Below are 27,131 nucleotides of genomic sequence, written 5' to 3' on the forward strand. Positions count from 1 at the left end.
TTGAAGCACATTTGGCAGCGATTACAGCCTTGAGTCTTCTTGGGTATGATGCTACAAGTTTGGCACACCTGTATTTGGGGAGTTTCTCCCATTCTTCTCTGCAGATTATCTAAAGCTCTGTCAAGTTGGATGGTGAGCGTCGCTGCACAGCTATTTTCAGGTCTCTCCAGAGATGTTCGACCGGGCTCTGGCTGGGCCACTCAAGGACATTGAGACTTGTCACGAAGCCACTCCTGCGTTGTCTTGGCTGTGTGCTTGGAGTCGTTGTCCTGTTGAAAGGTGAACCTTCGTCCCAGTCTGAGGTCCTGAGCACTCTGAAGCAGGTTTCATCAAGGATCTCTGTGCTTTACTGCGTTCATCTTTCACTCGATCCTGTCTAGTCTCCCAGTCCCTGCCGCTGAAAAACATCCCCACAACGTGATGCTGCCACCACCATGCTTCACCGTAGGGATGGTGCCAGGTTTCCTCCAGATGTGACGCTTGGCATTCAGGCCAAAGAGTTCAATCTTGGTTTCATCAGACCAGAGGATCTTGTTTCTCCTGGTCTGAGAGTCCTTTAAGGGCCTTTTGGCAAACTCCAAGTGGGCTGCCATGTGCCTTTTACTGAGGAGTGGCATCTATCTGGTCACTCTATCATAAAGGCTTGATTGGTAGAGTGCTGCAGAGATGGTTTTCCTTATGGAAGGTTCTCCAATCTCCACAGAGGAACTCCAGAGCTCTGTCAGAGTGACCATTGGGTTCTTGGTCACCTCCCAGACCAAGCCCCTTCTCCCGCGATTGCTCAGTTTGGCTGGCCGGCCAGCTCTAGGAAGAGTCTGTGGTTCCAAAGTTTTTCCATTTAAGAATTATGGAGGACACTGTGTTCTTGGGGACCTTCAATACTGCAGAAATGTTTTGGTACCCTTCCCCAGATCTGTGCCTCGACACAGTCCTGTCTCTGAGCTCTACGGACCATTTCTTTGACCTCATGGCTTGGTTTCTGCTCTGGCGTGCACTGTCAACTGTGGGACCTTATATAGAAAGGTGTGTGCCTTTCCAAATCATGTCCAATCAATTGAATTTACCACAGGAGGACTCCAAACAAGTTGCAGAAACATCTGAAGGATGATAAATGGAAACAGGAGGCTCCCGAGCTCAATTTCGATTCTCATAGCAAAGAGTCTGAATACTTATTTAAATAAGGTATTTCTGTATATTTTTTTCATCCATTTTAGAATACGGCTGTAACGTAACAATATGTGGAAAAATTCAAGGGGTCTGAATACTTTCCGAATGCACTGTATATACACACAGTTGATTATTGTGATACAGGCATTTGGAATATCACACATTTGAATTAATCAAATTAATTCGCTATATAGCCCAGCCCTACCAAAGGCGTGCCAAACTGGCCAGCTGACAAGCCAAATACTTGGATATGAGGCCCAGGGCAAAACACTGCATTTAAACATTTTGTGTTATAGATTGGGCCATTTCAATGTAAAAAGCCCAATGAGCAGTAACAGTTCACAGGAGCACATCAGATTTGGTGTCAAACGAAAGCTAGGAGTCTACATTTTTTAGACATTAAGGCATATATACATTTTTCAACCATTTTCCATCATAACGTTTTTAAATAAGCAAAGCTTTGATTTCTGGCCAACCAGATGGAAAAGGAGTCTTAGAAAAGAAAACCTTTTCAAACAGGTGTTAGAAATACATCAAAACACAATAACGTTGAAGTAAAGACCCCTGACAACTAATCAACATTTATATTTAGTATAAGTTCAAGAAATACGTTTAAGAAATATTACCTGGTGTCTTGTCATTTTGTTACCAAATTATTATTTTTTCTAATTTCTCTCCCTCATGAGGGGGATAATGAAAGTTCACAAAAGTAACAGGTAAAGTTAGATTAAATCATAAACCAATTGGTTAAGTAATTCAAATGTGTCATTCTTTTACCAAATCGGTAACAGAATGACAAAAAAAATCTCCAACAGAATGACTGCAACTGAATTGGCTACAATGGGAATTCGTAGTAGTCAAACCACAGTTAGGTCACCTGCTACTGTCCTCCCTTCCACTGGCCTACTGTTATGTTCAGCCAAATGTTTTCTTTCTTTTTCTGTCACGTGGTGGTGAAAGCAAAGTGTTAAAACAGTCTGGACAACCCCTCCCTCTCCCCAGTTAAAGTCACCTCTCCCGTCTCTTACTACCCATGAGCTCCCTCTCTATCCATTTACTCTAACCAGCCCTCTCACCCACTGAACACCGACGGACACCGGACATAGAAAAGTAGTTGAACTTTGGTCAGTCCAAATGTTTCACAAGTTTGGACAGCACAGTATTGTAGAGCACAATAGAGTACAGTATAATTTACTGTCTTGTACTGTACTTTACTGTGCTTTGCACTTCCGGTGCTGTACTGTGATGTCCAAACTTTTGACTGGCATCTTTGTAACGTCCAAAATCGAAGTCTCAGTGCCATTCTGTTATTACCCATACACACCACGTATTCGCTCATCAGTCATCTCTAGATTAATACAGAAATGATCGACAGATGTTGTTAACCAAGAACTTGTTCACACAAGCCCATTTTTAAAAAAAAAATACAGAAGTAGTGTCTAAGTGACAGTTAATAAAAATACTGAAAACCAACTTGACCCAATTTCAATTAATCTCATTAGTATACAAAAGGGATAAATCTAGTCCAACCGGAACAGGAACAACTCTGGGTATTAATGACCACTGTCATCTGCTGTTCACATTCTAACGGACACCACTATACTGCATCTGACAGTGAGAGAAGAGGAGAGAAGCAGAGGCCTGGGCTGAGAGAGAGAGAGAGATTGGCATCAGCTACAGTCCAGTCCATACATCAGCCAGCCTATTGCTTATTGGCAGGATGTGTCCTCTGTCATGGTGGGGGAGCCCCCAGGGTTGAGCAGAGCAGTTCTTTCTCAATGGGAAAACAGTGTTGTACTAGAAACAATCATGTCTATGGTACGTGAGGACAAATGAATCAAGGATGTGTTGTATAAAACCATTATAATCAAATATGTACAGCCATACATTTAAATGGAGAACGAAAGCTGAATTGCTGTAGGGTCTAACGACCTAAGTCACCTACTGTACAACTACATTCTTAGTCAATGAATGGTAATGCAGTGGCCATGTGTCATCCTTGCTTTGAGCGGACTTCATTTGATTAGTTCCCTTCAGTTCCGCTCCACGACAAACTGTTGCAACACTTTTAAAGACGCTGTACACGAATATGTTCGTTCATCAGCATAAGACCCCATACTGCGTTGAGGCACGCAAAAAAAACACGGTACATCTGGAACCACTGTGTACTGTATACAGGTGACTCGAGCTAAGTGACCATAGAATACGTGCAGTACAGCTCACCGGACAGTCCTACTGTAACTCAAATACATCTGAGCGTGCTCCAGATTCTGTTGACTACAGCATGGGCTCTAGTTAAGCGTGAGCATTTACGTCAGTCCCAAGTCGTTCCACAAAATACAATATACCAGGGGTGAACTGTACAGTATACAGAATGGCACCAGTCACTGTCACCCCCGTATAGTGTACAGCCCCCCCCCCCCCCCGTAAACTGTACAGCTCACCCCCCGTAAACTGTACAGCTCACCCCCCCCGTAAACTGTACAGCTCACCCCCCGTAAACTGTACAGCTCACCCCCCCGTAAACTGTACAGCTCACCCCCCCCGTAAACTGTACAGCTCACCCCCCCCGTAAACTGTACAGCTCACCCCCCCCGTAAACTGTACAGCTCACCCCCCATAAACTGTACAGCTCACCCCCCGTAAACTGTACAGCTCACCCCCCCGTAAACTGTACAGTCCCCCCCCCCCGTAAACTGTACAGTCCCCCCCCCCCCCCGTAAACTGTACAGTCCCCCCCCCCCCCGTAAACTGTACAGCTCACCCCCCGTAAACTGTACAGCTCACCCCGCCGTAAACTGTACAGCTCACCCCCCCGTAAACTGTACAGCTCACCCCCCCCCCCGTAAACTGTACAGCTCACCCCCCCCCCCCCGTAAACTGTACAGTCCCGTCCCCCCGTAAACTGTACAGCTCACCCCCCCCATAAACTGTACAGCTCACCCCCCGTAAACTGTACAGCTCACCCCCCCGTAAACTGTACAGTCCCCCCCCCCCCCGTAAACTGTACAGCTCACCCCCCGTAAACTGTACAGCTCACCCCGCCGTAAACTGTACAGCTCACCCCCCCGTAAACTGTACAGCTCACCCCCCCGTAAACTGTACAGCTCACCCCCCCGTAAACTGTACAGCTCACCACCCCGTAAACTGTACAGCTCACCCCCCCCCCCCGTAAACTGTACAGTCCCGTCCCCCCGTAAACTGTACAGCTCACCCCCCCCGTAAACTGTACAGCTCACCCCCCCCATAAACTGTACAGCTCACCCCCCCGTAAACTGTTCAGCTCATCCCTGTGTATTGTACAGCTCACCCCGTAAACTGTACAGCTCAGCCCCCCCGTAAGCTGTACAGCTCCCCCCCCCCCCCCCGTAAACTGTTCAGCTCATCCCTGTGTATTGTACAGCTCACCCCGTAAACTGTACAGCTCATCCCTGTGTATTGTACAGCTCACCCCTGTGTATTGTACAGCTCACCCCGTAAACTGTACAGCTCACCCCGTAAACTGTACAGCTCACCCCGTAAACTGTACAGCTCACCCCGTAAACTGTACAGCTCACCCCCCCGTATGCTGTACAGCTCACCCCCCCCGTAAACTGTACAGCTCCCCCCGTAAACTGTTCAGCTCATCCCTGTGTATTGTACAGCTCACCCCTGTGTATTGTACAGCTCACCCCTGTGTATTGTACAGCTCATCCCTGTGTATTGTACAGCTCACCCCTGTGTAGTTCACACTGTATAGGAATGATGAACATCTAATTCACCAGACATGAATTCCAATCTCTCCATCACTAATGTTGATGAAGTGTCTAACCACACAGCAGCATACAGTAGTAGCCCATCCTCTTCAGTGAATGGAAGGACACCCCAGTGAGAGGCTGATGAGTCCATTATTCATGGTGTTCTGACTGGCCATGTAGTAGCCCTAGATAACTGTGGAGAGGGGTTAGGAGTTCAATGGGACACTATTTCCTCTTGAGGAGTGCAAAGCCAATTTAAGGGAAATTTCACGATAAATGTATGCCAAACAAAAAAACTTTGATTTCAAAGTTTAATTAGTCATACAACTATATGCACAAAGACTACTTTTAACAATTTCTACTAACATTTTCCAAAAACAAATTTAGTGGAACTGTGCAACTTTGGTAATGGAATTATGGTAAAAATTTCCCTCAGATTTTTATGTGACTACATTTTCCAAAAACTCTTAAATCTCTGCTCCAAATTAAGATTCCAAGAGGTCCGCAGAAAGAATGGGGTGTCAGCTATGATATGACACCTTGACTTTAAAAAAAAATCTATTTTGGTTATTTAACTACAGTAAGTGAAGTGGATTTACACCCGCTAACGGAATTGAGGTAACAGAATTACATCATGGGTCCCTGATCTGTACTATACAGAAATGCATAATTATGGTTATGAATGTCATTTCACAAGTTTGTACATCACAGCGCAGCACAACAGAGCACTGTACAGTACAGCCCAGCAGAGTAGAGTTCAGCACTGTGCAGTGGAGTAGTGGTTGTCGACCGGTGTGCAGCGGTGTGCGGAACTTTCCCTAATCTTGATGTTTTCGGGGGGTTTTTACACTCCCTTATAAAACGTGACCTATGGAATGTGTTGATATTAGGGGTCATTACTTCAACATTGTGTTCTGATATATTTCCGATACTTGCTACGACCAGTAGATGTTTCTTAAGACCCCTTTTTCCATCTGTTTACCCAGAAATCAACGTTTTTTACTTGCTGTATGCCTAATTTTGAAGATTTGGAAAATGTTGGTGCTCATGGGTCCTTTTTTGATGGAAATACCCCCTTCGCGGAGTAGTCTTGTAACTGATCTGGAGTGTGTGTGTGAAGCCTGAAGTGTTCAGGGCGAGTCAAGTTAACTGGAGCGGTGTCAACAGATCGCTGATGCACTGCGGGTGGCACATTAGTAGGTCATGCTGTTACTGTAAGTCCTCTATACCACACCGCTGTGAGTTTGATTACAAAGACAATCCTTACACCAAATGATCTGTGTATCCTTCTAACAGGTGTTCCCCTTCATGGCAAACGCTTCTCCCATACCGCAGTGTGAAATCAGGCAGAGTGAAGTACACTTCTGGAATGTGGCACAAAAATCACACACTAATTCACATCCCACTGATTCCAAATCAAGTCCTTTGTAAAAAAAAAAAAAAAGACAGTAGTTTCCTCTCTCTGCCTTCGTCGAGACGCCGAATATGATTTAGCTTACCTTCCCCATTTGCCCTGTACCGTCCTTCATAGCGATCACGTTGTCCGTTCCACCCAGTGTCTGATAATAACCGTGTTGTGGTCGGGGAGGGTGGGGGGAATCATCAGCACGCGCTGTGGGAGGTTAGCTCCCCTCCTGCTGGCTCATCTTGTCTGCCATATTGTGTGTGTTGGGGGGCCCACAGGGTTTGTGGGAACATGAACTCTCTGCCTTCCCCACTGAGACCAAATGGCTCTCTGCTGAGGGTGGCTCAGTGCCGCTGTGCATCACCACCCTCTGCAGCTCCACATGGGCCAGACACTCGTACTTGAACTAGAAGAGCTCCGTCTGCTTCCAAACGACAAACTACACTGCTATGCTCTTTGATTCAGGCACAGTGCATAGAACATGATGGTGTCTGATCTCCAGATGATGATGCACTCATTCAACACGGAAAAACATAATCAAAGATTCAAGCTGGGAATGGGTGTGGGCTAGACAAGGTTAACGCCAGTGGAGGCTGCCGAGGTTGGGTCGGCTCATAACAAACGGCTGGAACTGAGCTAATGCAATCAAACACATGGAAACCAGGCGTTTGATGTTGTTGATACCTTTCCAGAGGATTCCCCTCCAGTCATTACTCCTCCCCGAATAAGGTGCCACCAACCTCCTGTGGTTAACAGATCTGTGAGGTAAGTCATTACTGCCTTAAAACGTAATGTAGGCTAGGACGATCCATATTATACACAACTGGTGTCATGTGGGCAGTTGTGGACCAGAGAAGAAGATTAGGCTTTGACTGATAACAAGCCTACTGTAGAGCCTGGCTGGAGGAAAGCTTTTGTTTGCGTCTATTCAGGTTTTTTAGCTTCGAATCAATAGTGAAGCAACAATACATGTCAAGTTACTAGCCTCTCGGCTAGAGACATTACTGTTCACAAAGAAAATCACTCAGCCCTCTGACATGCATGTCCAGCTGACACTTACGTCCAGTGACAGCCACACACAATACCTTTCACTGGGGACGGTGTTCCAATGTATGACACAATAGCATAACACGAGCAGTGCATCTTCGCTTTAAAAGATGCGAGTCAACCCGTCTTGGTGTTGCCCGTGTTTTAAAGGTTATCGAGCGCCTTTTAAAAGGAAAATGCTCACTGGCCATTGAAAGAGTTGTAATGAAACAATCCATTTTTAAAAATGACACCATACGGTAAATGATACGTTGAGGAATATATTTTACGTGATTATGGTAAATGATGGAGGGATCCGGGAGATAAGAAGAGATTGTCCCATCATTTCTCTCTACCCTGGAATGTCACCATCCATCAGCGGCAGAAAGTGATATTTCCTGGAACAGCTCGACAGGCTATCCTTAGGCTGGCCATAGACCAGGGCCGTGATTTATGATCCTCACAACCCCATAAAACTCAAAGGCCCAAGGGAGAGGGGAAAAAAAGACATCCTCTGGCAACCCCCATGTTGCCAATTATGGTTGCAAATGAATAAATCCCTGTATGGCCTTCACTTTCAATTGACACTCTTGTGTGGCCCTCATTGCTCATCTCCACACACAACCTTCTCACCTCCGGTTCTCCGACTTCTCTCCAACCTGCCAGGGGTGGCATCACACCCTGCCTACGCTTCTCCTGTCATCTCTGGCTGTTCATCATGGCCTCCAGATGGGAAGCTTTTCATTTGTGGACAACGTCTATGCTCTGCTACTCAATACCAATAAATTCCCGGGCAACCATTTCCTAAACACGAATACAGAGATGGGAGCCACAGAACAGAATTGGCAGAATTGGTTAAAAAGAGGAGAACTAACACATCTATTGCCCATTTTCCTCCTTCCGTTTCCAATACAGTTTCATATGCACGGCACCGTATGTATGAATGAATGAATAACCAGTGAATACACATGTGTATGGTCTCAGTTGGCCACGCAGAACGGACACAGACTCAGTGAGAAGCTCTCGGCGGGTACACACAGTCGACGGCTCATTCTCTATGGGATTTTATGGTGCTTTGGGTGAGAGGACATTACCAGAGGAAGCGGAGTAGACAGAAATGTACCGTGTAAATAGGAGAAGTGGGTGGCTGCATGGTGTTGAGGACTCAGCCCTCCTCTCGCTGTCTGCTCAGCCTTGGAATCGGCTAGCTGTTAGCTGTTATGGCATAATACTAGAAATAATGGCTTGTGGTGTTGGAGTTGAATTCATACCAGCAATTCCTTTCAGTGTGAATAATAATCTCCACATTAAACGTTAAGTATCAGTTTGAAATCTGCACGGCCCTAGGACCAAGCCGGGCCACTTTTAACACAAACACCCGATGACAATGTTCTGACACCATATTCTGGAGGGGAACATCAGACCAATTGATAGTGTCTTTTGGCTGGAGTTGACATTATGAAAAGAGATGGCTTCTTTTGAAGGGGAAAGTCAGTGCAACCAACAAACTGTGAAGACAGTGAATAGGACTCGGAGGCCTACTTACCAGGTATTGGAGTCCTGGTTAAAGACCGGTTCTACAGACAAAACCATATGTCTACATGGCATATTTCTACAGACAATGTAGCTTTAATATCTCTTCACATCTATCTTCACATATTCGGACATTCCCCTGGAGAATATAGTTCCATGTTCTCTTTCCTTGTGGAGAAAGAAAACATGCATACACTACCATCTGCAGATTTGATTCAAACAGCCAGCGAAGAATTCCACAGCATCAGTTGTGAAACGCCTCTGCGTGTTCATGCAATCTTATCAAAGTAACGATCAATCCACGAGCAAGCCCACCGCCCACACGTTTTACCTTACCCTCTCGTATATCAACCCCCACTTAACCATCAACCCCCCACTTAACATTGATACAGACGGTAACAGACGGTAGCAAACGTAAATCAGGCCTTAGACCATTTACAACCTTTCAAACTAGAAAATCACACACAGAACACTCAAATCAACAGAATACTTCAATATCAACTATCCAAACGGGGGGAAAAAACATCTTAAAAGAAAATAATACAGTTTAAATTTCTAAAATCAGAGGAGCCGATAACTTTTTCTCCTATTCCTAACGAAATGCTTACTCATGTACTGCTGGCTTAGAGATAAATCCAGACCTTCCACCGCAATGGACTCACACTCCTCCCGTTTTGGAACATTGAGGAAGAGCTGCTCCCTCCCCGATGCGTCAACACTACAGCCTTGTATTTAACGGCAATATTTAACAGCCAGAGTCATCTGGAACTATGGTGCACAGGAACAGCACAGCACAGCCATACATGGGTAAAGAGAGACAAGAGGGTAGTGGTGATAAGAGATGATCTGTTCCTCTCTACTGCTGATGCTGCGAACTCTCTGCCATATATGCGAGCCAGGAGAGATTTGCATTGTTAAGGAGGCCTGCAGTCTGCTCTGCATGTGTTAAATGAGTGAACACTGGGCGTGTCTGTTCAAAGCAACGGCCAGCAACAGCACTGGCCTTCTGAATCGGTTAGCATCCCAATCACGTGACTCCAACCAATGCTCTCCAGCCTCTCCTGGCATTATCACTCTCATACCATGACTGTTTTTTTTGCCTGCTACAATACGGCTCCTATTTGGTTTCCCAGGACACAATGTGACCATCAGCTACTTTAATAAAGTCACTGTGTAAATACAGGATGTTCACAGATCAGGTCACAGTTACCACTAGCTACCAGATCTTCTTCATACCTCTTGGGCTTGTAGGTGTAGGGCTGTGTACAAACTAGGGGTGACATTTTGACAGGAGGAAGAGAAAAAAAATGACCATAGCATTTCAAATACTCATCACAGCACTTCATTCAAATGAGTGACACAGTAGGCCCTACTGCAGCTTGTGATAGCGTCGCATGCTTCGCAAGTTACACACACGAGAAGTGTTTTTGGTGTCATTTACACATTTTTGCATTCTCAAAATGAGGCCCTTGGTCCAACATGGTATCTGTGTAAACACGACAGGCACTGGGAGGACTGACATAACGTGTCTCGGGAGAATATTGAAGTGTGAAGTTTAAATTTAGAAACTAGAGACTTGGCACTGCATAACAAAAAAACACCAGATGCCAATTCTTAGAGGAGCCATTAAACAGGTCCTGTAAACAGCCAGATTGTTTACTTATGTTAAATATATCTGTGAACGTCACGATTCAATTAATACATCAAGAGAATTGGTTTGTTTTTCCACATGGGTACAATTTGTACAGGATGTAAAAAAATGAAAGTTTAAAAAAAGTATTATGCTGTTATGAAATTATTTTAAAAAATTCATCAAGTGCCACATAGATGTGCAATAAGATGTTGGTCGCTTAACTGTTTTGTGGCAGAAGATAAAGAAACCAGGGTTTGCACATTAGTCTGTGTCTGTGTGCATGTCTACGCATATTTAAAAAGTACATGTTTGTACATCTTATATACAGTATATAAAAACTCACCTCTTGAAATTAGTGGATTAGTCGTTTTTTTGGGCTATTTCAGCCACACCTGTCGCTGACGTGTGTAGAAAATCGAGCACACAGCCAATCTCCATTCTACATCGGCAGTAGAATTTTCACGAGATGTAATGTAATCCATAGAATGTGTATGACAGTTCAGACTTGCAAAGGCTGCCTGCGATGGATTTGTTATTATAAATGTTTATACTGGTCATAATGGTCACAGTGTGGTAGTCTTTTCGACATTTCATTGAGCAAAAGTATTAAGGAAGTAAAAGCCTGTCTATAAAAAGCACCGGTTGTGTTCAGTGATTGAAGCAAATAAAAACGCCTGGGCTATTAATTGTAGTTTTACGGTATAACATTTTTGATTTGGCTAATTTTTCAATATAATATACTCTACGGGCATATCAAAGTTCCAGAATGGGGATCAAAATTACAATCTGGTTCTTTGAATTTGACCTGTGAAAGCCTAACACTGTAAGATCGTATTTCATAACTTTGCTAGTCCTGTTGGCAATAGAGCAAGCGTTCAAATGATGCCCACCTGACCCTGATTGCAATTTATAAAATGGGCTGTATTTGGATTTTGTAAACAACAACGGTAATTGTGTGATGGCGAGGATGCAGAGCTGTGTTCCATAGAAAACAACTACAAGTGTGCTTCCTCTGGTTCCTCAACGGCACAGCTAGGAGAGCTCATGTAATCTCATTAGGTGCACACTTTGGAGAGGTGTGTGGTCACCAGTTAGTGCGGAACTGGTGCGTTCAATCGCTCTTTAAAGGATTCCTAGGTGTAATAAATATATGTGATAAATATGCCAACTTTGATCAATTATTATGCTTTTAGATACAAAATGGCAAATATGTCAACAATCCTTCCCCCAAAAGACCATTCTAGTGATTACATTTTGAGAAAATCCCAAATATATATATATATTTTTTTTTTTCTGGTTTCATGAGGAATCACTCAGAATGTATTAAAGGGAGAACCAAGATTACAATGACTCACCAAGGGGAATTAAACCACCGACAAACAAACCAGGCTAGGCATAACCAAGCCGAGTAGTTGGCCTTTTTATGTGGAAGAAAGAAAACACTTTCATTCTACAGCTGTATTTGTCACCTCTACAATGGGACGGCAGCTAGCCTAGCGGTTAAGAGCATTGGACCAGTAACCGAAAGGTCGCTGGTTCAAATCCCTGAAATTTGGAAAAATCTGCAGTTCTGCCCTTGAGCAAGGCAGTTAACCCACAACAACATCTTCTCCCCGATTCTCAGTAACAATATTGTCAGTCTGACCCTAAAACAAAATTGTCATTTTCAGGACTTTTATTTTATTTCACCAGGTAGGCTAGTTGAGAACAAGTTCTCATTTGCAACTGCGACCTCGCAAACCACCCTTAAATGTGATTCATGTTCACACACAGGTAAAGATAGGTCAAGCCCTTTCACGGAATAACTCAGAGGAACTTCAAATGTGTGAACAAAGGTTTAAAAAAAATAGTACTGTAGCACATCTTGCGGTTTTGCAAAATAACTCAGCTTTCTTACTCACACACTGAAGCATAGGTGTGAAGTAGTGCACACTGGGAGTGGTAGAGCAAATAATGACAATTACTGTCAAAACGCATATACTAATGCACAATCATCACAACCGAAAATAGCTATGATTTGCAGGTATCAGATCAATGCAGTAGCTCTCTCTGTGAAACTCAACCAAAATTGCACAGCTCTCAAATTGCCACTTCAGCACCGAATTCAGGATATGCCAAATGCCCAACTACATGAACAGGCATTCTGAAAAGGAATTGGTTGGAAATACATTCCGTGGTGTTTTTCCACAACAAGATTTTTTGAATTGCAGAGATATCCTTAAAAGCACCCTCCAACACGTCACACAAAAGACCATTATGAATTACAGTGAGAAGTGTCATTTCATCCTCCAAAACATGTAACACAAAGCAGGACCGTGTCTAGCTCCTAGAAGCAGAATAAGTCAAATCAAACAATGATTTTGCTACTGTGTTTTTTAATGACTCCGTCATTTTTCATGCTCATTGGGTCACTATCGTGTTATACATTGAGGTCCAAAAGTATTGGGACAGTGGATTTTTTTTTATGTTGTTGTTTTGGCTCACTTGGGATTTAAAATGATACAATGACTATGAGGGTAAAGTAAGAAAGTTAGACGCACAAATATCAATCATTCCCCAAAAATAATTTTAACCTCCCCTGTTATTGTTATAGTGAGAGGTTGTCATGTCTTGGGGGTATGGTATTTGTGCGTCTAACTTTCTCACTCATCATTATTCACGATTCATTCAGGATTATCCGTAAACATGGTACAGTAGCAACCACATTAATGTAGATGTGTTTAGAAACATATTCTATTCTTATTTACAATAAAAGTGACTCCAAAATGGTACAATACATTATTGACCATTCATTTCTATTGAAATAATCTGAAACACGACCAAAACAAACAGAAAATGCATCCAACAAATGTGTAGTCACAAGCTTGATGTGGTGATTGCGTGCTATGAACATGGGACCAAATACTAAACTTTTGACTACTTTAATACACATACAGTTGAAGTCGAAGTTTACATACACCTTAGCCAAATACATTTAAACTCAGTTTCTCACAATTCCTGACATTTAATCCTAGTAAAAATTCCCTGTTTTAGGTCAGTTAGGATCACGACTTTATTTTAAGAATGTGAAATGTCAGAATAATAGTAATGATTTATTTCAGATTTTATTTCTTTTATCACATTCCCAGTGGGTCAGAAGTTACCAGACACTCAATTAGTATTTGGTAGCATTGCCTTTAAAATTGTTGAATTGGGTCAAACGTTTCGAGTAGCCTTCCATAAGCTTCCCACAATAAGTTGGGTGAATTTTGGCCCATTCCTCTTGACAGTACTGGCGTAACTGAGTCAGGTTTGTAGGCCTCCTTGCTCGCACGCCCTTTCTCAGTTCTAACCACAAATGTTCTATAGGATTAAGGTCAGGGCTTTGTGATGGCCACTCCAATCCAATACTTGTTGTCCTTCAGCCATAACTTTAGAAGTATGCTTGGGGTCATTGTCCATTTGGAAGATCCATTTGCGACCAAGCTTGAACTTCCTGACTGATGTCTTGAGATGTTGCTTCAATATATCAACAACATTTTCCATCCTCATGATGCCATCTATTTTGTGAAGTCCATCTGTCCCTCCTGCAGCAAAGCACTCCCACAACATGATGCTGCCACCCCTGTGCTTCACGATTGTGATGGTGTTCTTCAGCTTGCAAGCCTCCCTCTTTTTCCTCCAAACATGACGATGGTCATTATGGCCAAACAGTTCTATTTTTGTTTCATCAGACCAGAGGACATTTCTCCAAAAAGTACTATCTGTGTCCCCATGTGCAGTTGCAAACCGTAGTCTGGCTTTTTATGGTGGATTTGGAGCAGTGGCTTCTTCCTTGCTGAGCAGCCTTTCAGTTTATGTTGATATAGGACTCGTTTTGCTGTGGATATAGATACTTTTGTACCTGTTTCCTCCAGCATTTTCACAAGGTCCTTTGCTGTTGTTCTGGGATTGATTTGCACATTTCGCACCAAAGTATGTTCATCTCTAGGAGACAGAACACGTCTCCTTCCCGAGCGGTATGACGGCTGTGTGGTCCCATGGTGTTTATGCTTGCGTACTATTGTTTGTACAGATGAACGTGGTACCTTCAGGCGTTTGGAAATTGCTCCCAAGGATGAACCAGACTTGGAGGTTAACCATTTTTTTCTGAGGTCTTGGCTGATTTCTTTTGATTTTCCCATGATGTCAAGCAGAGGCACTGAGTTTGAAGGTAGGCCTTGAAATACATCCACAGGTACACCTCCAATTGACTCAAATTATGTCAATTAACCTATCAGAAGCTTCTAAAGCCATTACATCATTTTCTAGAATTTTACAAGCTGTTTAAAGGCACAGTCAACTCAGTGTATGTTAACTTCTGACCCACTGGAATTGTGATACAGTGAATTATAAGTGAAATAATCTGTCTGTAAACAATTGTTGGAAAAATGACGTGTGTCATGCACAAAGTAGATGCTAACAAACTATAGTTTTGGCAAGTCGGTTAGGACAAGAACTTTGTGGAGTGGTTGAAAAACGAGTTTTAATGAATCCAACATAAGTGTATGTAAACATCCGACTTCAACTGTAAGTAAATTTAAACAAATACTTTTGGTCCCCTAAAACAGAGGGACTATGTACAAAAAGTGCTATCATTTCTAAACAGTTCACCCGATATGGATAAAATAACCTCAAATTAAAGCTGACAGTCTGCACTTTGACCTCATAGTCATTTTATCATTTCAAATCCAAAGTGCTGGAGTACAGAGCCAAAACAACAACAAAAATGTGTCACTGTCCCAATACTTTTGGAGCTCACTGTATTTTCACAAGCAAACATCTCTCCCTCACTATTCCTAATGAGAAGTTGGCCTGGGACAGTGTGGGATGTTATCAAGTCTCCAGACAAAGGGGGAGAGAACAGGCACCTGGTTAAATAAAGGTGAAATAAATCAATAAAAAATATATTTTTAAAGGCAGCAGGGGCAAACGACCCTCATCCCCTCACACATCCCCTCAGAGCTCTGTACCAAAACAGCTGAGGTGCGCCTGGGGCTACGACATCTTAGCCAGGATCTGAGAGCCTCGCATGGGATCAATGAGCATTGGCATCGATGTGCTATGGAGGATCTACATATAGGCAGGAAAACACTCGAGACAAGCTGCTATAGAAGAGGCAGCCTAAGGCGAGGGCACAAGCATTTTTTTGCAATGCGGCATAGGGATGGAATTCTCTGTGCGTGTACTATACCAAATCAGCATGAGTCGCTCTCCCAGGAGGAAAGCCTGCAGAGACAGACAGTGTGAATTGAAATAAATGAGTGTGCTTCAGTGTTTACCAGCACAGGCCCTGCTCACGAGTCAGTGGGCCATCCGAGTGTGACAGGTGTGGTGCCTGGGCCCAGCACAGAGCGGTGTGATGGATGGACACCCAGACAGCTGCTAAACATCTCTAGATCTACACGTTGCCTGATGCGTCGCTCACTGACCGATTGCACCCACGTAAATCTCAGGTCTGGTCAATGCGACACGATAAGCAAGAGGCACTGGGGAAAAAACAGCAGATTGATCATTTTTTTTCTCCATCTTACCTTGTTTTTGTAATAGGTGAATCCTTTCTCTGCCTCCTTTTCGTTTAATCATGTCCTTCTCCTGCAGACCCATTTCCCTCCTGCCTTCAGCCAGATGAGTAGGAGTCTTTATTGAATAATGGCTGTGTTTGCCTTGGCTTTAATACATATGATCCCCAGTGTGACCGTCCCTAACAACAGAGTACTGATGGATACTTTAAATGTGCTTTACAGCAGTGGGCCAACATTGGTGCCTTTCTGTTGGGGTTGCCATTTGTTTCCATGGACTACCAGGTACCTGCATAATGTATTATCCTGACAGGCTGACATCCTGTTTTATATCTCTAAGGGCATGGACTACACTGGGCACATTTTGTTTAACAGCACAGTTGGAGTATTCTGCCCTCCTGTCGGTCACACAGTAACAGTGATGTATCAGCGGAAATACTGACAGTTGCAATGTAACGTTACACTTCCCAGTGTGGGAGCTTAACTGAGATAGGACAGCTTTGCCCTCTAAGAACACACTGCAAGTTCACACAGTATCACTATTGTCTATTCTTCCTCCGACTATGACGTTTCATTATCAGCCTATTACACAACTCACGGTGATGCTTGACGCACAATAACCATGTCATAAACAAACATGCGCGAGTTTACCACAACGCCTGGGCTAAATCCATGTACAAACTCACGCAGGAGTTTGCTATCTAAACTTCCTGAAAGAAGAAGCGTCTTACAATGCTCACTGCACCGGCTTATGAATTGTTACTGGTCGAGACAGACAAACTGACTCAATACAACAGGTGTTGTACCTAGGATATCTTTATTCTAATTTAAACATGGGCTACTCCCAGAGAGCCACACACTCTCACGTCCAATGTGTTGCCACATCCTGAGACGCACTAGCTCTGACGACAATGAATCAGACCGGCCTCTCTCTATTCTCCAGCTCTCTCTATTCTCCAGCTCTCTTGCTCTCTCTATTCTCCAACCTATGTTCCGCCTATGTGGCATCTTAGCAGCCCCTCAGGGTTCGCAATGACTGGCAGGTATTTTGGGCTGTAATTTCCTGCTTCTAATAGGTACCAATCAGATACTCCGCATCATTCACCTCTATTAACGCAGCTTGTTTTGTTCAGTCATCTCCAATTTCCACTCCTGGATTGTAACAGTATCCTTCTGGATACAAATACAAATCAACCTTAAGTGGTTCCTCAAGAAAATAGCGCAGTGACCCACATGGGATTTTAACCAATAGTGTTTTGTTGGTGACAAGGCCCTCCGGACTCTGCACTGCTCCCTTCAACATAACGCCTCGTATTTCCTTGTGCACTGGGGACTTACGGAATTTAGCAACTCAGTCCAGTTAGTAAGCAAAGTTCAACAGAGACAAACTCCCAGAATGAAATAAATAAAGCAAGGGTCCCTGAAGGTGTAGAGAGAAGCAAATATCTAAACAGTGACCTTTATTCCTCTTCATCATCCAGGGAAGCGATCCCCGTTTGGCTGTATGTGCAGCTGGCATGCGGCTGAGTCACGCGTCAGGCCTGATTAAAAGCAGCAGTTCTCTCCGGGCAAGCCCTATTTCTTTCGCAGGGCCAGGAGTGCAGCGGGCCAGGGCCACTATGTTCAGTCTGTGGACACGACCTTGGTGGGGCATGATGGCGCGAGAGACCCAAGCCAGGGCACCACAGTGTCTACAACCCCATCAACACACACAAACCACACGCATGTTATCTCCAATTGGGCTCATCATTATCTCGAGCCCTACACCTTGTCCCCCCCCCCCCCTATTGGATATTGACTGATATGCTTTGACTGAAATTTCTTGTCGAGAATCAAATCTACCTACAAACCAAATATTGCTGCATCACAGTTGATTTTCTAGAGCCGTCAGAAATAATACACATGTTGAAAACGGGTGTATATCAGATACCAAAGTAGTTTTAGAGATAAATCATCAAACTATCCTAAAATATTCCTAAAACAAAAATCCCTCTATGGCAACAGTCCAACGCTCAGTTTTCCTTATTATACATATAGCAGAAACCATTACTGTCAGATGAAGGCTGTGATCAAATCAGCTCTACTGCATAACAGCGCTGGCATTATGAAGCAGCCATGTTCCTTAAGACAACAGATGGTACAGTGTTCAATGCAGTAACATCCTTAGGGTGGTAAAGACATCCAGCAGCTTTCCACATACAACTGGTGCTTAAAGCTTTGTTCAAGAGCTGGGACATTCATTCGCTGTTCACAAGTGTAGTGCTGAAACGAGATACCATAGCACTGAGCAGAGCAGCCTTCCCTCTTTCACAAGCTTTTAGATAGAGATGAATGTAAATAAGACAGCAGAGTGTTTTGCTATTGCTTGGATTTACTGTACGGCAACCGAATAAGAGACTAATGAAAATAAGCTTATTCTTTCCTCCTGCTCCTTAGACTAAACTCATTCCCATCAAGATGTCGATTGCCACTGGCCATCTAAGACAATTACAAGGTCATCTCTGTCACGTCTAGACTGTTAATTTGCACCCTTCTCCCGGCAATTAAAACACAAGCACTGGGCAAGAAGACATGTCATTAGTGGACTGTAAGGAAGCGAATGAACCTGGGGCAAAGAATCTGTCGTAAAATGTTCCTTCACAAATCCAGCAGTTATACTGACCTCTTCCAGAGCCACCTCCTCACATCATCTATATGGCGTGTTATGATATGTCCAGATAATGCGATTGTTGTGTTGTTTTTATACTCAAGCTGCCCTCCTGGCCAGGCCTCTCTCCTAAAAAGAGATACGATTATTTTCTGAGGTGATAAATGGCTAAAGAAAGGATATCATTGTAGCGGGAATAACAAGCTTCCTTTCTGTCCATCGGCGTGAGTATCAAATAGTAAAGAGGTAGCCTCTGTTTGAACAGGTCTGATTATCGGAGCTGCAGGCTACACTCGGCCACTAAATCAGATGGTCCATCAAGACGGATATCAAAAACACAAATCAACAGAACATATCTGTAAGCTATTTAAACATAACATTTAAGGCCTCCCGAGTGGCGCAGTGGTCTAAGGCTGTGCCACTAGAGATTCTGGGTTCGAGTCCAGGCTCTGTCGCAGCCGGACGCGACCGGGAGACCCATGGGGCGGCGCACAATAGGCCCAGCGCCGTCCGTGTTAGGGGAGGGTTAATGAGCATTGAGTGGGCATTGTGTCAAGAACCAGTGCGCAGCTTGGTTGGGTTGTGTTTCGGAGGATGCACGGCTCTCGACCTTGGCCTCTTCCGAGTCCGTACGGGAGTTGCAGCAATGAGACATGACTTACTACCAATTGGATACCACGAAATTGGGGAGAAAAAGGGGTAAAAAATGATGAGAAAAAAATACATAACATTTAATCATTCTGCAAGTCTTATTGATCATCATAGAAGCTAGTCTGGCAGTGTCTGGAAGTTCCAAGTATACAGTGCCTTCGGATAGTATTCAGAACCCTTGACTTTTTCCACATTTTGTTACATTACAGCCTTATCCTAAAATTGATAAAATACCAAATGTTCCTCATCAATCTACACACAATACCTAATAATGACAAAGCAAAAACAGATTTTTTAAACATGTTTGTACATTAAATATCACATTTACATAAGTATTCAGACTCTTTACTTAGTACTTGAAGCACCTTTAGCAGCGATTACAGCCTGGAGTCTTCATGGGTATGACGCTACAAGCTTGGCATACCTGTATTTGGGGAGTTTCTCCCATTCTTCTATTCAGATCCTCTCAAGCTCGGTCAGGTTGGATGGAGAGTGTCGCTGCACAGCTATTTTCAGGTCTCTCCAGAGTTGTTAGATCGGATTCAAGTCCGGGCTCTGGCTGGGCTACTCAAGGACATTCAGAGACTTGTTCCGAAGCCACTCCTACGTTGTCTTGGCTGTATGCTTAGGGTCATTGTCCTGTTAGGTCAACCTTTGCCCCAGTCTGAGGTCCTGAAAGCTCTGGAGCAGGTTTTCATTAAGGATCTCTCTATACTTTGCTCCGCTCATCGTTTCCTCGATCCTGACTAGTTTACCAGTCCCTGCCGCTGAACAACATCCCAACAGCATGATTCTTCCACCACCACGCTTCACTGTTTCCTCAAGATGTGACAATTGGCATTCAGGCCAAAGACTTCAATCTTGGTTTCATCAGACCAGAGTATCTTGTTTCTCATGGTCTGATAGTCTTTTGGTGCCTTTTGGCAAATTCCAATAGGCGGTCATGTGCCTTTTACTGATGAGTGGCTTCCGTCTGGCTACTCTACCATAAAGCCCTGATTGGTGGAGTGCTGCAGAGATGGTTGTCCTTCTGGAAGGAACTCCCATCTCCACAGAGGAACTCTGTCAGTGACCATTGGGTTCTTGGTCACCTCCTTGACCAAACCCCATCTCCTCCGATTGCTCCGTTTGGCTGGGCGGCCAGCTCTAGGAAGAGTCTTGGTGGTTCCAAACTTCTTCCATTTAAGAATGAAATGAAGACTAAGGAGATTATTGTGGTCTACAGGAAAAGGAGGGCCGGGCACCAACGGGGCTGTAGTGGAGCAGGTTGAGAGCTTCAAGTTCCTTGGTGTCCACATCAACAACAAACTACAATGGTCCAAACACACCAAGACAGTCGTGAAGAGGGCACGACAGAGCCTATTCCCCCTCAGGAAACTAAAAAGATTTGGCATGGGTCCTGAGATCCTTAAAAGGTTCTACAGCTGCAACATCAAGAGCATCCTGACTGGTTGCATCACTGCCTGGTACGGCAATTGCTCAGCCTCTGACCGCAAGGCACTACAAAGGGTAGTGCGTACGGCCCAGTACATCACTTGGGCTAAGCTGCCTGCCATCCAAGACCTCTACACCAGGCAGTGTCAGAGGAAGGCCCTATAAATTATCAAAGACCCCAGCCACCCCAGTCATAGAATGTTCTCTCTACTACCGCATGGCAAGCAGTACCGAAGTGCCAAGTCTAGGACAAAAAGGCTTCTCAACAGTTTTTACCCCCAAGCCATAAGACTCCTGAACAGGTAATCAAATGGCTACCCCTCTTTTTACGCTGCTGCTACTCTCTGTTTATCATATATGCATAGTCACTTTAACTATACATTCATGTACATACTACCTCAATTGGCCCGACCAACCAGTGCTCCCGAACATTGGCTATCTGCATCGTGTCCCACCCACCACCCGCCAACCCCTCTTTTACGCTACTGCTACTCTCTGTTCATCATATATGCATAGTCACCATATCTACATACTACCTCAATCAGCCTGACTAACCGGTGTCTGTATGTAGCCTCACTACTTTTATAGCCTCGCTACTGTATATAGCCTGTCTTCTTACTGTTGTTTTATTTCTTTACCTACCTATTGTTCACCTAATACCTTTTTTGCACTATTGGTTAGAGCCAGTAAGTAAGCATTTCACTGTAAGGTCTACACCTGTTGTACTCAGCGCATGTGACAAATAAACTTTGATTTGATGACCTTCAATGCTGCAGACATTTTTGGGTACCCTTCCCCACATCTGTGCCTCAACACAATCCTGTCTTGGAGCTCTACGGACAATTCCTTAGACCTTATGGCTTGGTTTTTGCTCTGACCTGCACTGTCAACTGTGGGACCTTATATAGGACAGGTGTGTGCTTTTCCAAATCAAATCAATTGAATTTACCACAGATGGACTTCAATCAAGTTGTAGAAATCTCTCAAGGATGATCAATGGAAACAGGTTGCACCTACTTATGTAAATAAGGTATCTGTTTTTAGTTTTTAATACATTTGCAAAAATTTCGGAAAACCAGTTTTTGCTTTATATTATTTTATACTAATACAAATGCTCAGAGAAATTCACAGGTAATAAAATCCATCAACAACAAAAATGTCAAAATTATTGGCACCCATTTCAAAAATTCCAGCATTGACCTCTTGCAAGGATAATGGCATAGAGATTTTTTCTAAAATGTTTATGAGATTGTAGAACACATTGGGAGGGATCTCGACCATTCTTTCCAGATCATTGAAATCCTTCTGTCTGCGCTTATGGACTGCCCTCTTCAATTCAAACCATAGGTTTTCATTGGGGTTCAAGTCTGGAGACTGAGATGGCCATTGCAAAATGTTGATTTTGTGGTCAATTAACCATGTCTTTGTGTATTTTGATGTGTGCTTGGGGTTATTGTCTTGCTGGAAGATCCACTTGAAGCCAATGTTCAGCTTCCTGGCAGAGTCAACCAGGTTTTGGGCTAAAATGTCCTGGTACTTGGTAGAGTTCATGACGCCGTTGACCTGAAAGTAACAACAGCGAAAATCCACTTTTTTAAGCAGAAAGATGACGCCCAGAGCTTACCCATGATGTCGCACAACGATTTAAGTCAATAAGTCGTCGTTTTAGTCAAAGTATGATATATTTGGGCTTGAAGTGGGAAATCCGTGTCAGTGCCATAAGTTTCCTCAAATGAGATGACGTGCAAATACTTTTCAGACTACGTTTCTTTTCAGGACTGGGTATAATTTGAATGTTACCACCCACCAACATGGCATTGTTTTTTAATCAGAAACACCTACAAAGTTCTCCCTCTTCGCGAGTCGCGACTGAGCTGAGCCAAACAGCCTTTCTACTTCCACTAAGCTTCCACTAAAATTGGATTTACAAACTTGTTGTTGCACGCCCACTTTTTTAACCAGACAACAATCATAATCCATTGGTTAATTTGTTCATTTTCACTTGTTTTTTTTCCTGGTCTGTATTAAAAATATAACATTTTATAAATAATAATTGAATGATAGGATTGCATTTTTCATCCCTGCCTCCCCTGTCACCCCAAGATGAATGGTTTTGAACACTAAAGTTCTGCTTTGATTGCTGCAGCTAGGAAGCACTACTTAACTACAAGTGTCTAGTCTATAATGAAAAGGCACAGAAAGAAAACGCAAGGAACTCGTTAATCTACTGCATTTTGTTGTGCCGTCGGTACATTTGTATTGGTGTTTCGTCCGCTCAGGGTGCTGTTACATATCATTGAGGGGCATGCTATCATGGGCAAAATCATTGTAGCCTTTCACTTCCCCTGTGGGAACCATGAGCACGGGCTGTCTTGGCTTTGCTGTTCCGCAGCCGAATAGCCCATCAGCAGCCTACCAAAGGTTACACCTTGTCCATTACAATGTAATGTCTAACTCGGATCGTTCACTAGTTATCCATATTCACTTTTTCTATGGCGGATTCGCGGCCGCAATAACAAGGGCCCCAGGACAAGTGGAAGCAAAATAGCCCCATAACATCCAAGATCCACCCCCATATTTTACAGTAGGTATGAGGTTATTTACTGCATGCATATGCATCCTTTTTTCAACCCCAAACCCACCACTGGTGTGCGTGGTCAAAGAGCTCTATTTTCATGTCCTATGACCAGAGCACCGGTTCCAATTCAAGTGCCAATGCCGTTTATCAGACTCCAGGCGTTTACATTTATTGGTTGCTCTCAATAAAGGCTTTTTTATGGCAACCATTCCAAAGAGGCTATTGGCACGGAGGTGGTGTTTAATTGTAGATTTGGCGACCAGAAGATGCACCCAAGTTCTGTAATTCTCCAACTTTGGCCCTTTACATTTTTTCTTTGCCTTCCGAACCATCTTTCTCACTGTGCGTGGGGACAATATACACACTTGCGTCCAACACCAGGCAAGTTTACTACTGTTCCAGTGGTTTTAAACTTAAATGTTGCCGTAAGTGGTATATTTTTGCTATTTTTTGTACCCATTGCAGGATTTATGAAGGTCAACAACATTTGTCTCTATTTGTGAGCTCTTTGCCTTTTCCCATGGTGATGGATGACAAAGGGATTTTACATGTGTTACCTCATTTGTATACCCCAGTGAAACAGGAAGCCATGGAAAACCACAATACAACAAAAGTTAAATGTTAATGCAGATTGAATATTTTGGATTGATTTTTAAGAATCTTTAAGATGCCAATAATATGTGCATAATCTTTTGGAGAGAAAAGGTATTACTTGTTAAACAAAATATATTTATTTGAGCAATTGTATTAGTATAAAATAATAATTAATTTTTTTTGCATAAAATATAGCTCAGTATTTTATTTATGTATTTTCTACAGTCATTTTCCCTCATCTTTATGAAGGGTGACAAAAACTTTGGACCTGATTGTATGAATGAGTGAGGCCCAATGTTGCTGTCAGTGTCTCTGCTGTGACCCACCCTGGATAAGTTGTCCACTGGGGTGTGAGGTCCAGGTGTGATGATGCTACTTCATTCAAGTTGCAATGCAGACGTTTTTATCTCAATATCAAATCATATCTCAGTAACAATTAAGTACTTTACTGTGTTTGTTTTCAATTAGAAAGGGGGAAAAAATTGCTTCTTAGAAAAGGGCAATTTCTCAAGCAAGAATGTTGCTAGGACTGTCTGTAATGACTTTCCGAACAACTCTTACACTAAAAAGAGCATTATCATAATTTTCACAACATTATTCCAACCATTATTCATAAAACAAATTAGTGCTGTTTTTACATCCCTTCCAAATGAACCTTTTGTGAACTGCTGTGTTAATCATTTCAAGTAACAGTGGACCTAATTAGTGAGAGAGAGTAGTTGTGGGCCTTTGGTAAGAAATCACATCGCAGGGTCTAGGACAGGGTCCTGCCCCCTCCCCTCCCCTCCCTGGGTGCATGTTTTGGTTTTTGCCCCAACACTACACAGCCGATTCAGATAATCAAAGCTTGATAATAAGTTGGTTAATTGAATCAGCTGTGTAGTGTTAGGGCAAAAACCAAAATGTAAGCCCAGGGGGGGGGGGCCCTGGACCGAGTTTGGGAAAACCTGATCTTGGGCACCTCTACCGGCTGAAAGTAAGGTGTCGATGGTGTGTTACCCTCATCTGGCAAGGCGATGGGGTGGAGAGAAGATGCGCCGCCAGAAGTCTGGAGTGACCTTGTGTGTTTAAGTTCAGTTACCTTTCAGAGACCGGGAGATGCCCCCAGGTGGACTGCGACTATGGAGTCTGTGTGTAGCCAATGGCTGGATCAGTAGCTTATTTAATTCCAGAGGAAACAAACGTGACAAAATTACATAACTGTCATTAATGGAGGAGCTGTGCCTCATCTACAACACTGAGCACCACCTTGACAATAGTTACACTGAGCACCACCTTGACAATAGTTACACTGAGCACCACCATTACAATAGTTGTCAAGTGTTAAACGACCCAATGCCTACAACTGCTTATAGGCTACGCTAGTAATAAAGTCTAATTCACACCATTCATCATTGCGTGATGTGAGCCAACAGACAAGCTATCCCTGCGGTCAATATTGCCACTTCTACTACCCATGCAATGAGACGAATGTATCCTCTCCCCTATAGGATTTTGACTATCCTCTCTCCTCAATTGATGCTGCTGTAACCCAGACAATGCAGAAAGAAACCGAATGACTCGGAGAAGCCCTCATTTATAGCATAAACATAACGCATGTCGTATTACTTGACGACAGTCGATGATTTTTGTCGATTGGAAAGCAGCAACATTATTATTGTAGACTAGTGCAGACAATCACAGGTCTGATGATAGCGAGGTCCATAGCCTAGGCAACTGCAAAGCCATACCACGGGTCGGGGAGTCTAGGGGAACAACCTTTACTATAAAACACCTGAACCAATATTGAAATGTTTCTTTATCGAGGTCATTCCCCATGGAAATATTCAGTGGTCTTACCTGGCCATTATTCTGTACTCCAACACCCGATACACAGACAACGTGGTTTGTTAGAATTATCCCGGAGTTCGCGGCAGAATTCTCGAGGTTTTGAATATTTAAATAGAGCATGTAGGTGAAACGCTGCAGACTTCTTCGTCTTCTGGAAAGACATGCAGTTATGAACCCAGTCGAACCCCCGGAATCCCCGCATTAGACAATAGTTGTCTTCCTCCACCGCATTGAAGACAGCAGCAGAATCATCACTCCCCCCCGACTCAGCGGTGCTGATGGTTCGGTATTGGGTTGAGGGCGCGGTCAACGGTAGTTGACCAATCATGTGCACTCCCAATGAAATGTACATGTGCATTGCCATGGAGGACAATCACAAATGTATTGGGTTGAACCTGTAGTCCCATCTTTCTCATTACCCTGTCAAATACATAGCAACATAATTGGGACATTTTAGTGATGGATTTCATCGAATTTGATTGAATAGTCAATTGAAGGACAGGTGTAATGGTGGGAGGAACTTCTGAGCATTTCGGGTATATAACTTAACCAGTGCTATTAGTTTTTTTTGTTCTTTAAGCCTATTGTATACCCTATTTCACATGCTAAATAGTCTGCTTTCATGTGTATAAAAGCTGCACACATGATAACTGGCCTTGGACCTAATCCAAGCCCTTTATTTTCTCTCTCAGCTCCATAAAGCTGTAAATGCAGTGTGACAACACCATACGGCTTGACCATCTCCCTCAATAATAACCTTGCTTGCGTTATTAAAAAAACCGACCACAATATAAATAGGACTAGCCCTTGTGAGATGGCTTCAGTTTTCACAGGCCAGTAATAGCCTACAGGATACCAGAGGTGGAGTTACTATGGTGACAAATCGTCAGCTGGCACCAGGTAGCCTACCAAATTGGAAGTTGACAGGAGCCAGTAACACCTGAAGGTTACAAGTTTGCAAAATTAGTGGTTCAAATAAAGACGGCACAAAAGTACTAAACATTATTTCTCAAACTGAATATCTACAAAAGTCCAACACAACAAAATGCTCTAAATTGGAATCTGTTTGAAAGACAAAATTATTGATTTTGCTCTATTATAAAATATAAAGAATGTTTTTTGCAATATGAATAGATTTCAAATGATAGGCTATTATAAACTGGGTGGTTCGAGCCCGGAATGCTGATTGGCTGACAGGTGTGGTATATTTAAGCAATAAGTACAGAGGGGGTGTGGTATATGGCCAATATACCACGGCTTAGGCCTGTTCTTACACACGACGCAACACAGAGTGCCTGGATACAGCCCTTAACCATGGTATATTGGCAAGTGTAAAACAACCCAATGCCTACATCT

At 43.4% G+C, this 27,131-nt stretch overlaps 1 protein-coding gene across 5 annotated transcripts in view; it reads right to left on the minus strand.

Moving 5' to 3' along the window:
* LOC139536951 (neurexin-2-like) overlaps positions 1-26,039 on the minus strand; it is a 322,196-nt gene extending 296,157 nt beyond the window's left edge. For all 5 annotated transcript variants that reach the window (XM_071337713.1, XM_071337712.1, XM_071337711.1 and 2 more), the window contains exon 1: positions 25,785-26,039. The gene's annotated coding sequence lies outside the window, so the exon portion shown is untranslated. The remainder of the gene's footprint in view (positions 1-25,784) is intronic.
* Positions 26,040-27,131: the final 1,092 nt, after the last annotated feature.

Source organism: Salvelinus alpinus, chromosome 13 (assembly GCF_045679555.1).
Source record: "Salvelinus alpinus chromosome 13, SLU_Salpinus.1, whole genome shotgun sequence".
Taxonomy (NCBI): Eukaryota; Metazoa; Chordata; class Actinopteri; order Salmoniformes; family Salmonidae; genus Salvelinus; species Salvelinus alpinus.